Source organism: Ailuropoda melanoleuca, chromosome 7 (genome assembly GCF_002007445.2).
Source record: "Ailuropoda melanoleuca isolate Jingjing chromosome 7, ASM200744v2, whole genome shotgun sequence".
NCBI classification, from domain to species: domain Eukaryota; kingdom Metazoa; phylum Chordata; class Mammalia; order Carnivora; family Ursidae; genus Ailuropoda; species Ailuropoda melanoleuca.
In genome coordinates this window covers 8,902,019-8,916,027 of record NC_048224.1, presented here as the reverse complement: position 1 = coordinate 8,916,027, position 14,009 = coordinate 8,902,019, and the positions used below count along the sequence as shown (strand labels likewise).

Below are 14,009 nucleotides of genomic sequence, written 5' to 3'. Positions count from 1 at the left end.
GAGAGGAAGAAGCAGGCTCACAGCAGAGGAGCCTGATGTGGGGCTCGATCCCATAACGCCGGGACCACGCCCTGAGCCGAAGGCAGACGCTTAACCGCTTTGCCATCCAGGCGCCCCAGCACATTTAAATTTTTTTATACATAATACCAGGTTACCTTCTAGGAAGAGTGTATCAATTTAAAGAAATAACAACATTGTGAGAGAATGTTTCCGGAACTCTGCCCCTGCCAGCACTGGGTATTTTTCTGTATGGAAGCTTTTCCAATCTGATAGGCAAAAAGTGACACCTCATTGTTCTTTTTCTTTTTTAAGATTTTATTTATTTATTTGTCAGAGAGAGCGCGCGCGCAAGTATGCGCCCGCACGCGCGCGCGCGCACACACACATACACACACACACACACACACACACACACACACACGGGGGAGGGGCAGAGGGAGAGGGAGAAGCAGACTCCCCGAGGAGCAAGGAGCCCATGCAGGACTGGATCCCAGGACCCTGAGATCATGACCTGAACCGAAGGCAGACACTCAACCAACTGAGCCACCCAGGCATCCTGACACCTCATTGTTCTGATGTTCTTTTAATTTGCATTTATCCGCTCATTAATGAAGTTCAGTAACATCTAGAAATGCCATTTTTATCTTATGTCCCGGGAAGCATGAAACCACTATTACACCACCACTGTCATCAGAAATTAGAGCAGAGAATTTGCCAGGTCTAAGAATTTAATTCATAACCTTACCATGAAGACTTTAGGGAAAATGGCAGAGTGGGAGGAACTAAGCTCACCTCCTCCCATGATGTAACTGAGTTTAAATAACCCNACATAACACTCACATGAGTTTAAATAACCCATAAAACGACACAAATGCCCAAAGCTGGAACAAACTGCACAACTAAATGTAGAAAAACATCAAAGAGGGTAGGAAGGGCAGACATCTGATGGGGAGCTAAGGAACTCGCAGGTACGGAGAGGGGAGAGAAAAAGACCCTCACATGGGAAAGCCCACAAAGGGAAGATGAATTCCCATAGCACTTGGCATAACTTTAAGATGAATTATTATAAAGCCATAGCCAAGTCTTTGTAGGTCAGGTAGCATCCTATAAAGAAACATATTGTTAACTATTGAGTCTATTTATTATTCCTGGCCAATCTAAAGAGCACAGCTGGAAAGCAGAAATGTCAGGGTGGGGGAGTTGGTAAGGGCAATAATGGGAGAAAGGAACTAAAATTGGCATGTATAACAATGTAAAATAATTACTTCAACATGAATAGTGGTGTTCTTGCAAACTATATGTAATAGGAAAGTGTTCCTCTTCCACTTGTAAATATAGACAAACATTCTCTGCTATATATCCTTAAGTGATAGGAATGTTTATATTTCTCAACCAATAGTTACCCACCCAATAGACGCCCAAAAAAGTAAAGAGATTGTGTGCATTTATCTCTGGAGGGAAGATCTGAAAGAGGTCCAGATTTGTTAACAACCTACATGGGACTGCTGGACTGGATTTCCTCTCCCAAGGCTCACCTTAGATTTCTCTGTTGAAGCTCTGAGCTACTGTCCTAGATGAAATAACTCAAATCTAGAAAACCATACTTCTAGGGAGGAGAATGTCTCCCACAGTGAGAAGTCAGGATTTCCCAAAAGGAAAATGAGGCACTACCGCAGAAGAGAGGGTGGACAAGAGGACTGCAGAGAGGAGTTAGTCCTGTGTTGTGGGGTTTGTGTGCATATATCATGTATGCTGGATGTGGAGCCTACTTTAAAAATAAATAAATAAATAAATAATGTTTTATATATACAGAAAAGTATTTATAATTATTAAAAATCTGTGTAATATTACTGAAAATAGATAATTCTTTAGACATATTATAGTGATTGAACTTTAGCTTAAAACACCTTAAGTCTTCTTCCTGACTTTCTCACAAAACAAAAATATTAGCCCTATATTGTTTTTTTAATACATGACTTGGGGGGCGCCTGGGTGGCTCAGTTGTTAAGCGTTTGCCTTCGGCTCAGGGCATGATCCCGGCGTTCTGGGATCGAGCCCCACATCAGGCTCCTCTGCTAGGAGCCTGCCTTCCTCTCCCACTCCCCCTGCCTGTGTTCCCTCTCTCGCTGGCTGTCTCTCTCTGTCAAATAAATAAATAAAAATTTAAAAAATTAAAAAAAATTTAAATACATGACTTGGGTTTAGCTTCTTATGATTTAAACTTTTTAAATTTCTAGGTTAATTCTGTAGGTCCAGCAAGTTATTATTTCCACAGATGGCTTAAGATTACAAATATAAAATTGTGTTTAGCCAAATGAAATTGCAATAATGGACATTTTTAAAGGATTTTATCTCACTGATTCTTATACCACTACATGTGTTAAGGATGCAATGGGTTAACATAAATTGTAATTTACAGATTTTTGGTCAACTTTAAGACCTTAAATTCATATTAAAATAAGATAATTAACAAAAATACTGTGATATCCCAAATAATTTTTATATAAACAAACATGAACACTAAGCATAATTTTAAATTACTCTTGTTCCTTGTTTTTATATATATAATGACTATAGATTAGCAAGATGTGCAAATGTTTTAAAATTACTATATTTGTATATACACACATACCCGTGTGTGTGTGTGTGTGTGTGTGTATGCATTATTCTCCCATCTCAAAATATATTAAAGTGGTATAATAAGTGCTCCATTGGAAAAATAAGCAAGACAGGTCTTAGTTTCCTCCCTTCTAATTTCTCTTCTGTTTATTCAAAATTGATTACTCTGGTATGTTTGCAATAATGAGAATTATTAAATAGAAATAGGAATAGGCAATCAAAACCATAAATATAGTATGCCTGTTTGCTGTTTAAGGATATTGTTGCAGTATGTAAAGATGTTAAACTTGAGGCACCTGGCTGGCTCCATCAGTTGAGTATGGGACTCTTGATCTCAGGGTTGTGAGTTCAAGCCCCATTTTGGGGGTAGAGTTTACTTAATTAAAAAAAATTTTTTTAAAGAAAAAAGGTGTTACACCCAACAGCATAATATATACATTGTTTCATTTAATAGTGATAGTGTTAAATACATTTTAAAGCTACTTAAATGCCTTAATTTAGTCACCTATTGGCATATTCATATAGTATGCATATTATATATACACATGTGCATGCCTAAATGCATATATAGAAAAGCATATAAAGATAACTTTAAAAGGTTTATTTAAGATTAAAAAAAAAGGTAATAAAAGACAAATTTGAGGGCCTATGTATTCTTTACTGTAATCATATGGATGGAGGGGTACCTGGGTGGCTCAGTCGGTTAAGCATCTGACTCTTGGTTTCAGCTCAGGTCATGATCTCAGGGTCGTGAGATCGAGCCCTTTGTCCAGCCCCAAGTTGAGCTCCACACTCAGTGCAGAGTCTGCCTGACATTTTGTCCCTCTCCCTCCCCATTTCCTTCTCTCTCTGCTCATGTACTTATTCTCTTTCTCTTTCCAACTCTCTCTCTCTTTCTCGTATGCGTGCACTAAAATAAATAAACAAAATCTTTTTTAAAAACTTATTATATGGATGGAAAACAAAAAGTAAAGTTAGAATCTGCATTTTTTTTTCTGTAAAACTACCTAGTCATTCCGACTTGGATGAACAAGAGTTATTTTTCATTCCTAAAATATTCAATTAATTCTCTAGATTTTTGGCATACTTCTGAATCATTTTGACAAGAAGTTAAAAAAAAAAGTTAAGCTCCTGCAAACATTATTACTGTGTGTTTCCTATTTATTACCTATAACTATTCCTTGTCTTTTAATAAAATGACTTATGTTTGCTTCTTATCTCCTCAACTTTTCTTGATTTTGTCCCACATTCAGTTCCCAAATTCAGAATAATCAGATTGTTAAGCTTTCTTACGAATCACAACTTTCTTTGAGTTTACTGGAATAGCAACCAGTTCAGCCAAAGACTCAGTCCCTCAACTTATGCAAGAAAGATAGTAGAAACAATTAGGCTTGTCTGATACTCACTAAATTTTAATTAACTCAAAACATTGTTGGGACACCTGGGTGGCTCAGTCAGTTAAGCATCTGCCTTCGGCTCAGATCATGATCCTGGGGTCCTGGGATGGAGCCCCACATTGGGCTCCTTTCTCAGCAGGGAGTCTTCTTCTCTCCCTGCCTGTGGCTCCCCCTGCTTGTGCTCTCCCCCTCTCATTTTCTGACAAATTCTGAGAACTCTTTATTGCAATTAGGATAAAAATAAAAATATTGGTATTTTTCAATGACTGGATATTCTCTGCATCAGTTATCAGTTTAATATTATTGCTGTGCTCCAAATCTGCACTTTTTTGCCCTGATTTGTGATACTAGTCTTGGGCCCTACAATCACTTCTCCTTCGCCAGCAGATGAAATGTTATGATTAATCAGCAGAGGGCAATGGAGTGACACTGCATGGCTACAGGCCACAGCTGCTGGAAGACATCTTTTTTTAAGGCTCTAGACTTCTATTCTTCTTCTTTTTTTTTAAGATTTAATTTATTTACTTGAGAGGGAGAGCTCGAGAGTGCAAGCACATGGGGGGTGGAGAGGCAGAGGCAGAAGCAGACTCCCCCGAGCAGGGAGTCCAACAGGGGACTCAATCAGGACGGTGAGATCATCACCGGGGCTGAAGGCAGACGCCTAACCAACTGAGCCACCCAGGCGCCTCTATGCTCTCTCTTCTTGAGGCAACTTTGACAAGGTCCAGCCCACCTATATCCTCTGACAAAAGCTAGGTACTTCTACAGACTGAGTCAGCCTGCCCATGCTCTCCAGCAACGGTGGGCCCCTCCTGCAGACCCCCCTGGCAAGTTTCTCCACCCCTGGCAGGTTGTGTGGCTGTGTATGGAGTAGTCACATCCTCTTTGCAGAGGTCTGAATCACAGCGTTGGGAGTGGTAGGTGGGAGGAGGCTCTTTTCCTAGTCATTAGTTCCTGTGTTGCTCCTTTTTCCTCAGCCTAGAGGTAGTAGCTACATTTTTGTACCTGCTATTCTGGATCCCTTAGAAACTTCTTTTACCTCTACCTCCTACTAGGTAACAATTCTTTATATTAATTTTCCCTGTTCGAAAAAAATGATGTGGTTTCTGTCTCCTGACTGGTCCCTGACTGACATTTCTTAGAGACATACTTCTGTTCACATCCAAAGCCTGGTACAATAACCGTCTCCAGATAGATTTTATCTCTAGGCTAATAACTTCTGATGCCTTTGTCAATCAGGGACCATGATAATAACTTTGTGGTACAAATCAAAAAACTTGGAGTCTCCTTCCTCTTCATAATATCTTTCTATTCAAAGGATAATCATTGACTATATCCTTCTATATTAATTTTCTGTTACACCTCAAGAAAGATTTATGCTCCCTCTATTCCCACATTATTTCATCTTGAGGAGGAGACTTCAGAGAAATATAGCCTTTGAGCCTTGAGGAAAAGGACCTTATCCGTTACTGGAAACAACAAACGCTACAGCAAGAATCTAGAGTTAATTCTTAAAACCACTTCTCTCAGGTAAAGAAATTTCAGTCGCTGTTAAATTACTGGAAAACTGTACTAACCAGAATGTACAACATCAGGAGGATAGAGCTGCAACCTAAGACTTTCGGAGCAACAAGATGACTACATGAAGTAGATAGCTTCCAGCAAGCCTCATGAAATTAAATCTGGATGACTGGAGGTACAGAGTGCCATCCTTCAGTCAGCTTGCTTTTGTTCCTCATTTGCCAAGACATTTTATTTCCTCTTGGTTGCTTTAAGGTTTTGGAGTGTTAACTATGGTATCTATGGGATCCCTATGCTCAATAGTGCTTCTTGCATTCCTAGTCACTCCTTGGTAAAAGTCTAATGCTTGACTATATTTTCCTTGTGATTTGGCTAAAACACAAAATCAAGCCAACTCTTGAATTTCTATTTGTTCTCCTTTGGGTGTTGCTCCTTTTCATTTTATATTAGTTCCTTGTAATAAATCAGTTTATGTCCTGGGTAATTGAATCCAATCACTAAGTGACTTTTTTTGAGAGTAGCACAACAGGTTAAACAGCCAGAAATTCCTTATCATATTCCCCTCCAAAGAAATAATACTTGGGGACTGTGTGATAAATAATTTGGCTAGCCTTTGGCCTTGGTTCCTAGGAGATAATCTCTAAACCCTTTTAATTTCCTGAGTGATAGAGTATCTTTGTTATTTATGGTGGACCCCTCAGACCACACCTGATAACTGAGATGACTCAGATGGGGGATGGCCAGGCCAGAAAGACCAACCATGTGATTACAGGATTGGGGGTTTAAGTCACGTGAAATCATCTTGAACTCCAGGAAAGAAAGGAAGCCTGGAGACTGAACTCAGGCAATGATTCAATCAGCCATGCCTATGCAGTAAAACTTCATACAAACTTTGGACACCAAAGCTCAAATGAAGTTCCCTAGCTAGCAGTACTCTGAGTATTTTCACACTGTAATGCTGGCAGGGTAACATATCCCTGAGAACGATGGAAACTTCATATTTGAAACTCTCCCAGACTTCACCCTATGCATCTATTCTCTTTTATAGCCCTTTGCCATAACAAAACTGCAATCACAAGTATTAGTGAGCACTATTAATGTTTTCTGTGAGTCTCCCACAGAGAATTAGGAAATTACCAAACCCGAAGGTAATCATGGGACCCCCTCAACTTGTAGCCAACTGGTCAGAAGTGAGAGTCAAGCTGGAGAGCCCCAGTCCTGTGGCTGAAGTGAGGTATCTGAAGTGAGGGCAGCTCGTGAAGAGCTGTGCTCTCAAAAATGGCATTTTGACAAACTCATGGTAGGAAACTTTTGTAGGAGCTAGCCTTTGCAACCAATAGAAATAGAGCTTGAAGAGGATTCCTAAAGAGCTGGGGTACATTCAAAGACTGTTCCACTTTTATAGATCTTACATGAAAGGCAACTGGTGGACTGATGGCAACCAGCAGATTGGACAGGGATATTTGGTTAATTGATGCCTGCTCTCAGGATAGGCCCTGGTATCACTGAGGATTTATTTTAGCCCACAGATTCCCCTTCCCAGAACAAAACAATTATTTAAATAATTTAATTCAACAAGGAGGGAAACTGGTCTGTGACTTGAGTTCAAAAACTGAAAACTGAACTGAATTTTTTTTTTTTTGGACTGCCTTCATATACCCAAAACTTTTCATTTTATCCTTTCCAAGACACCTGAAAAAATAGGAGTAATCCTACATGCTGTGGTTCAGAAAGTAGTAAAACTAAATAATGTGTCTAAGGCCATGGAACTTCTCCCCTAAGACTTTCATGAGATTAGGTAGACGAGAGCTCAAAACATAGAGTCATTAGACATAATATTCTCTTCTTAAAGGAGACCACGAACTGTATGAGGGAAATAATATTGTACTTACATTTTTTCAGATTTCTCTGGGGTCCTTTATATTACAAAAAAAGATCTGAAAAACAAATGAAGATATCATGAAACAAAATAATTTGTCTAATACCCAAATATCTGTTTCTGTGGGCCCTTTGTAGTTGAAATGGAATTTATTTTCTTAATTTAGTTTGGATATGTTCACCCAGATCAGATTAGCGTTTGTTTGTGTTGCAACGTACAGATGGAGAATTCCAAACTCTTAAATGCTGCTGTGCTGTCATTGTGTATCCTGATGATCTTCTACCAAGAAGAACAAGAAAAGTTGACACTCATGGAGACTGGAATGACTACCTTCAGAAAATACACTCAACCACAACCTCAAACATGGTGTGGATCCAGATTGATGATGTCCCCAAATTGTCCTTGCCAATTCGCCTGCAGAATGATAAAAGGGGAAACTGGAAATTAAACTCACATAATTCTCAAGTCCCTGTGTTAAATAATCACAAAGTAAAATATTAGCTGCTGGTTGGGGAATAAAATGAGAATTGAGTAAAAAGCTTATTTATCAAAACTGTTAGCCCATCAAGACTCACTTTAAGGGCACCTGGGTAGCTCAGTGGGTTAAGCATCTCCCTTCGGCTTAGGTCCTGATCTCAGGGTCCAGGGATGGAGCTGTGTTGGGCTCCCTGCTCAATGGGGGGTCTGCTTCTCCCTCATCCTCTGCCCCACCCCCTGCCATGCTCCTGTGCCCTCTCTCTCTCCTCTCAAATAAATAGATAAAACCTTTAAAAAAAAAAAAAAAGACTCACCTTAAGATTTTTGTTTCACTGAGTCCACTAATCCAAAACTTTTATATCATAAACTCTACTCATTTCCTTGGAGGACCTGCCTTAAAATCCTCTAGCGCGGGCCCTGCGTCTCTTTTACCTTTCCCTAGTTTCATCATTTTGAGGCATTCCTTAGACTCTGTCATGATGTTTTCCCTTAAAAGTAAATTTAGTTTTTTTGATCAACAGGTTGTGTGTGTGTGGGGGGTATGTTAGAGAAAGTCAACACTTGACACAAGCAATAAACAAGTAAAAAAAATATACTGCATGCCAGATAGGCTTAAGTGTTACGAAAAAACAAACAAACAAACAAACAAACCAAGGAAGAGGGAAGGGAAGTTCATGTGGGCAGTGGGTAGATGTGGTCATTCCAATTTTAGATTAGGTAATCAAGGGAGGCCTCCCTGAATGGATGACATTTGATCAAAGACCTGTAGGTGGTGAGAGAGTATGCATGCAGCTGTTTAGGGAAAGAGCATTCCAGAAAGAAGAAATCGCAGTTGCAAAGAGTGTAAAGCAGGAGCTTGCCTGGCATGTTGAAGTAACAAGGAAACCAATATGGCTAAAACAGAGAGTGAACAGGGGCGCCTGGGTGGTTCAGTCAGTTGAGCATCTGCCTTCTGCTCAGGTCATGATCTCACAGTCCTGGAATAGAGCCCCAAGTCGGGCTCCCTCTTCAGCAGGGAGTCTGCTTCTCCCTCTCCTGCTGCCTCTCCACTCCTGCTCATGCGCTCTAGCCCTCTCAAATAAATTAAAAAGAGAGAGAGAGAATAAACAGCAGAGAGGTGGGATATGAGAAATAAAAGGTAATAGGGGGGAAATAGGTCATAAAGGACCTTTTCTCTAAATGAGACGGGAAACCATTCAGGGGGAACTTTAGAATTCATTTATCAAGGAGTTACATGAAATATTTAGATTACTTACGGGATAATTGACATTTTCATGATATTGAGTCTTCCCATCCAGGAAGATGTCATATTCCTCCATTTATCCTAGACTCTCTTTTATGTACTTCAATAAACCTTAATAGTTCTTGTCCTATGAATCTTTTAAATTCTTATTAAGTTTATTACTTGGGTTTTAAAGGTTTATTTTTGTTTGGCTTGGTTTTTCACTGTTGTAAATGGGATTCCCCCCATTACATCCTCTAACTCTACCACCTCTCAGTCATGACTATTACTCTAAATTCAACCACTCTCCTGACCTCTATCAAACAGGTTAGTTTTGCCTATTTTATAAATATATTATATTTATATATTATATTTTATATTCAAATGATTAATATATTCATATGATTATATTTATAGGATATATGAATTACATGATAAATATAATCATATGAATATATAAATATAACAGTCATAATATGATATATATTTGTATATCATATATCACAATCATATGTTTATATAAATATAATATATATAGAAAAACTATTAACTTTTAATATATGCCTCTTACAGTTACCTTAAGATAGTTCAGAATTAAGCTAATATCCATTTAGTTCATTCTCTTGGAATATTTTGGTAATAATTATATTGCCTCTGAATAACAGCAATTTTTAATTTTTTAAATTTTTTTTTAATTTTTTTTTTAAGATTTTATTTATTTATTCGACAGAGACAGACACAGCCAGCTAGAGAGGGAACACAAGCAGGGGGAGTGGGAGAGGAAGAAGCAGGCTCCTAGCAGAGGAGCCTCACGTGGGGCTCGATCCCATAACGCCGGGATCACGCCCTGAGCCGAAGGCAGACGCTTAACCGCTGCGCCACCCAGGCGCCCCACCACTGTGCCACCCAGGTGCCCCAATAACGGCAATTTTTTAAAACTCAGTTCCGTGCCCAATGTGGGGCTTGAACTCACAACCCCAAAATCAAGAGTCATGGGCTCTACCAGCTAAACCAGGGAGGCACCCCAGACAGTTTTTTCTCTTCAGTCTTGGCAATTATAATTCACTTGTGTTACCTAGTTTACCACATTGGATAGAATTCTCAGTAAATATCTCAATAAAAGGGGCAACATTTATCTTATTTGTGACATTAATGTGAAATAATTCCTTTTTAAAAAAGATTTTATTTATTTATTTGAAAGAGAGAGAGGGAGAGCACAAGCAGGGGGAGAGGCAGAGGGAGAAGCAGACCCCTCACTGAGCAGGGAGCCTGATATAGGACTCACTGCCAGGATCCCGAGATCATGACCTGAGCTGAAGGCAGACGCTTAACCAACCAAGCCACTCAGGCGCCCCTAATGTGAAATAATTCTTACATTTCTCCCTTTAAATATAATTTTGACTGGTTGACTGATTATGCATTAGAAATTATTTTTACATTAAGAAATTAGCTTTCTCTTATTAATTTCTTGTTTTTTAAAACCAAAAGCCTATTTTTGCATTGATAGTAAGCAACGTAAGTGGTTTTGGGTTTTTTTTTCATGTCAGACAGGTAATGTGCTGATGTCATAACAAGGTTTGAGGGAGGCAAAAGCCACACAACAGTGTGAGCACTCAATTATCACGCTTATGAACTACAAAAGGATCTGTAGCAGAATTTTTTTTTTTTAGATTTTATTTATTTATTTGACAGAGAGAGAGACAGCCAGCGAGAGAGGAAACAAGCAGGGGGAGTGGGAGAGGAAGAAGCAGGCTCCCAGCAGAGGAGCCTGATGTGGGGCTCGATCCCAGAACGTTGGGATCATGCCCTGAGCCGAAGGCAGACGTTTAACGACAGCCACCCAGGTGCCCCTGTAGTGGTATATTAAACAAGCAAAACGGTAGGATATAATAAAAATGCACCTATATGTTGTTTCTCATGATCCCTTTAAAATGTACTCAGTGGGCAAGGTTTATTCCACCCTCCTGAATGAAGCTCAGGTTTGACTTTTCTGATCACGCTTAGATAATTGGAAGTCCAGACATCATCATAAGAGGCAAATCTATTTTTAATTCAGTAATTAGAATGTCTTGTCCAAGATATGAATCAATATATATTAACACTTTAATCTGCATGCACAGGTTAAGATTTCCCCAGCTACACACCTTTAGGTAGGGCCTGGTTTCAGGTGGGATGCTTGCTTTTACGGAGGAAAACATAGTGAATTTCTTCTTTTCTCATTTACTACTTTGAGGAAGGAGGTGGAACCGGGAGCAGACAATTTATACTTAACTTCTATCGTTAAGATCCTCTCATACTCTTTGGGTCTAGGAAATTTGTGTCCGTAATTTTTTAGATTAAAATATTATACATCATACGCCGCAGTGGAATTTTACAAAATGAGAACATCCATGCAACTAGCTCCCAGATCAAAAAACTCAATATTTCCAGACCCCAGAACTCTCCCTTACACCACCTCTTAATCACTACGCTTATCTCTATCAATATAGGTTAGTTTTGCCTATTTTTTTTTTACCTTTCCATAAATGGAATTATATGGAGTGTACTATTTTGTATCTGGTTTCTTTCACTCAATGGGTGTGAGATTTATCCATGTGATTAAATGATTCAGCAAGCCATTCTCTAGTTTATTGCTGGATAATACTCTATTCTATGAATATATCACATTTACTTATCCAGCCCACTGTTGATAGACATTTAGAAAGCTTTCAGTTTGAGCTAATATGAAAAATTCTGCTATGAACATCTTGCACATGCCTTTGATTTATATATGTATACATTTCTGTCAAACTAATTATGGGAAGTAGGATTGGAACTGCAGGGTCCAAAGGTCCAGTAAGAGTTTAAAGCTGTGAAGACAGCTTTCTGTGTTGAAGACTTTTGTTGATTTTTCTGAGGCTCCTTGCTTGTATCTTCCACCTTTCACTCCTGTGACATGGGCAAAAGAATTTCTGTCTGCTACTCTCCATCAACTTCTGGTTTTCCAACGGCACTCCACATCGTCTCTTTCTTGGAAACTCATTGCCCTCTGCATGAGTCTTCTTCTTTTTTAAAATATTTTATTTATTTATGTATTTGAGAGAGAGAGAGAGAGTGAGCATGCACAAGCAGGGAGTAGTGGCAGCGGGAGAAGGAAAGGGAGAAGCAGGCAACCCACCGAGCAGGGAGCCCAACATGGGGCTCGATCCCAGGACCCGGGATCATGACCTGAGCCAAAGGCAGATGCTTAATTGACTGAGCCACCCAGCTCCCCTGCATGAGTCTTCTTGGTCAGAACTCAACAAGGCTCCAGTCTGCCCTACCCTCCACGTCCCCCCACCACAGGAGATGTATATCAAGTTCTCCAAGAGGGCTTCTTAAAGTCCTTGACTGGAGAGTTGGGAGGAAGTTTCTATCTCTGTTGCTTGGTGATCTGGGACACAAAATAAATCACAAATTTTCTCCAAAGAAATCTCTTCCAAATTGTCCTTGAGTCCCCCCACATCTGAAACTTTTTAATGTTCTTAGAGTTGGTATGGGGTCCAAGATGGGTTACTGTTCCTTTGAAAATCTGCATATTGGTCTGTCTCATGACTCACTTTGTTTTTTGGGGTTTTTTTCCCTTGTACATACAAATCTTTTATTGGCCATCAGTCCACATCGCAGTCACTATGTGCATTGGAAAACCACCTCAACGGGAAGGACTTTTAATAATGTTGTTTATTATTCTTATGAATGTTTAAAATTAATTTTATCAGGGGTGCCTGGCTGACTCAGTTGGTAGTGCATGCAACTCTTGATCTCAGGATTGTGGTTTCAAGCCCCACTTTGGGTGTAGAGATAACCTAAAATAAAATCTTTTTAAAAATTAAATTAATTAAATAAATAAATAAAATTAATTTTATCAACGGGTGCCAGGCTGAATCAGTCGGTAGCATGCAACTCTTGATCTCGGGGTTCAAGCCCTATATTGGGTGTAGAGATTACTTAAAAACAAAAACAAACTTTCAGGGTGCCTGGGTGGCTCAGTCAGTTAAGTGCCTGCCTTTGGCTCAGGTCATAATCCTGGGGTCCTGGGATCAAGGCCCGAGCATGGCTCCCTGCTCAGGGAGGAGCCTGCTTCTCCCTCTCCCTCTACCACTCTCCCTGCTTGTGCCTATACTCTCTCTCTCTCCCAAATTAATAAGTAAAATCTTTTAAAAATATATGAATGAATAAAAATAAATAAAAATTTAAAAATCTTTAAATTTTTTTACATAAATAAATAAAATTTTATCAAGTAATTAAACAACAAGAAAGCTTCCCTCTCTTGTGAAAGATGCTGAATTTCTTTTCTTTAATTTATTGTATTATTTTTTTTTAGTTGACACATAATATTATATTAGTTTCAGGTATTTAACATAACAATTCAACAAATTTCTACATTATGCCACACTCACCACAAACGTAGCTACCATCTGTCACCATATAATGCTAGTACAATATCAATGACTATATTCCTTATGCCGTTCCTTTCATTTTTTTAAAAGATTTATTTATCTATTTTAGAGAGAGAGAGAGGATGCATGTGTGCTTGAGTGGCAGGGAGGGGCAGAGGGAGAGAATCTGCAGGCTACTTCCCACCCAGTGTGGAACTAGACCTCAGGCTCGATCCCACAACCTGTGAAATCACGACCTGAGCCAATATCAAACAGTCAGACACTTAACTGACTGAGCCACCCAGGCGCCCCTGTAGTCAACAGAATCTTAAGCTAGATATTTCAAGCAGAAAGGTATTTATTATACTTAATGCAAGAGCTTACTGAATGACCAGAAGGGCTGAAGGAAAAGGCTTTATGCTGAGTGTAAGAGACAGTAACCTGGTGGGCTGTAATGAACCGTGCCTCTTGGCTGTCTTACACTTGTGGATACCTCA

General features: G+C 39.3%; 1 non-coding gene across 1 annotated transcript; it reads right to left on the bottom strand.

Annotated features, from left to right (window-relative positions):
- Positions 1-10,656: 10,656 nt before the first annotated feature.
- LOC117803220 lies at positions 10,657-10,760 on the bottom strand. Its single transcript, XR_004626913.1, has one exon. It is a non-coding gene; the product is annotated as a small nucleolar RNA U13 (small nucleolar RNA).
- Between the last annotated feature and the right edge of the window lie 3,249 nt (positions 10,761-14,009).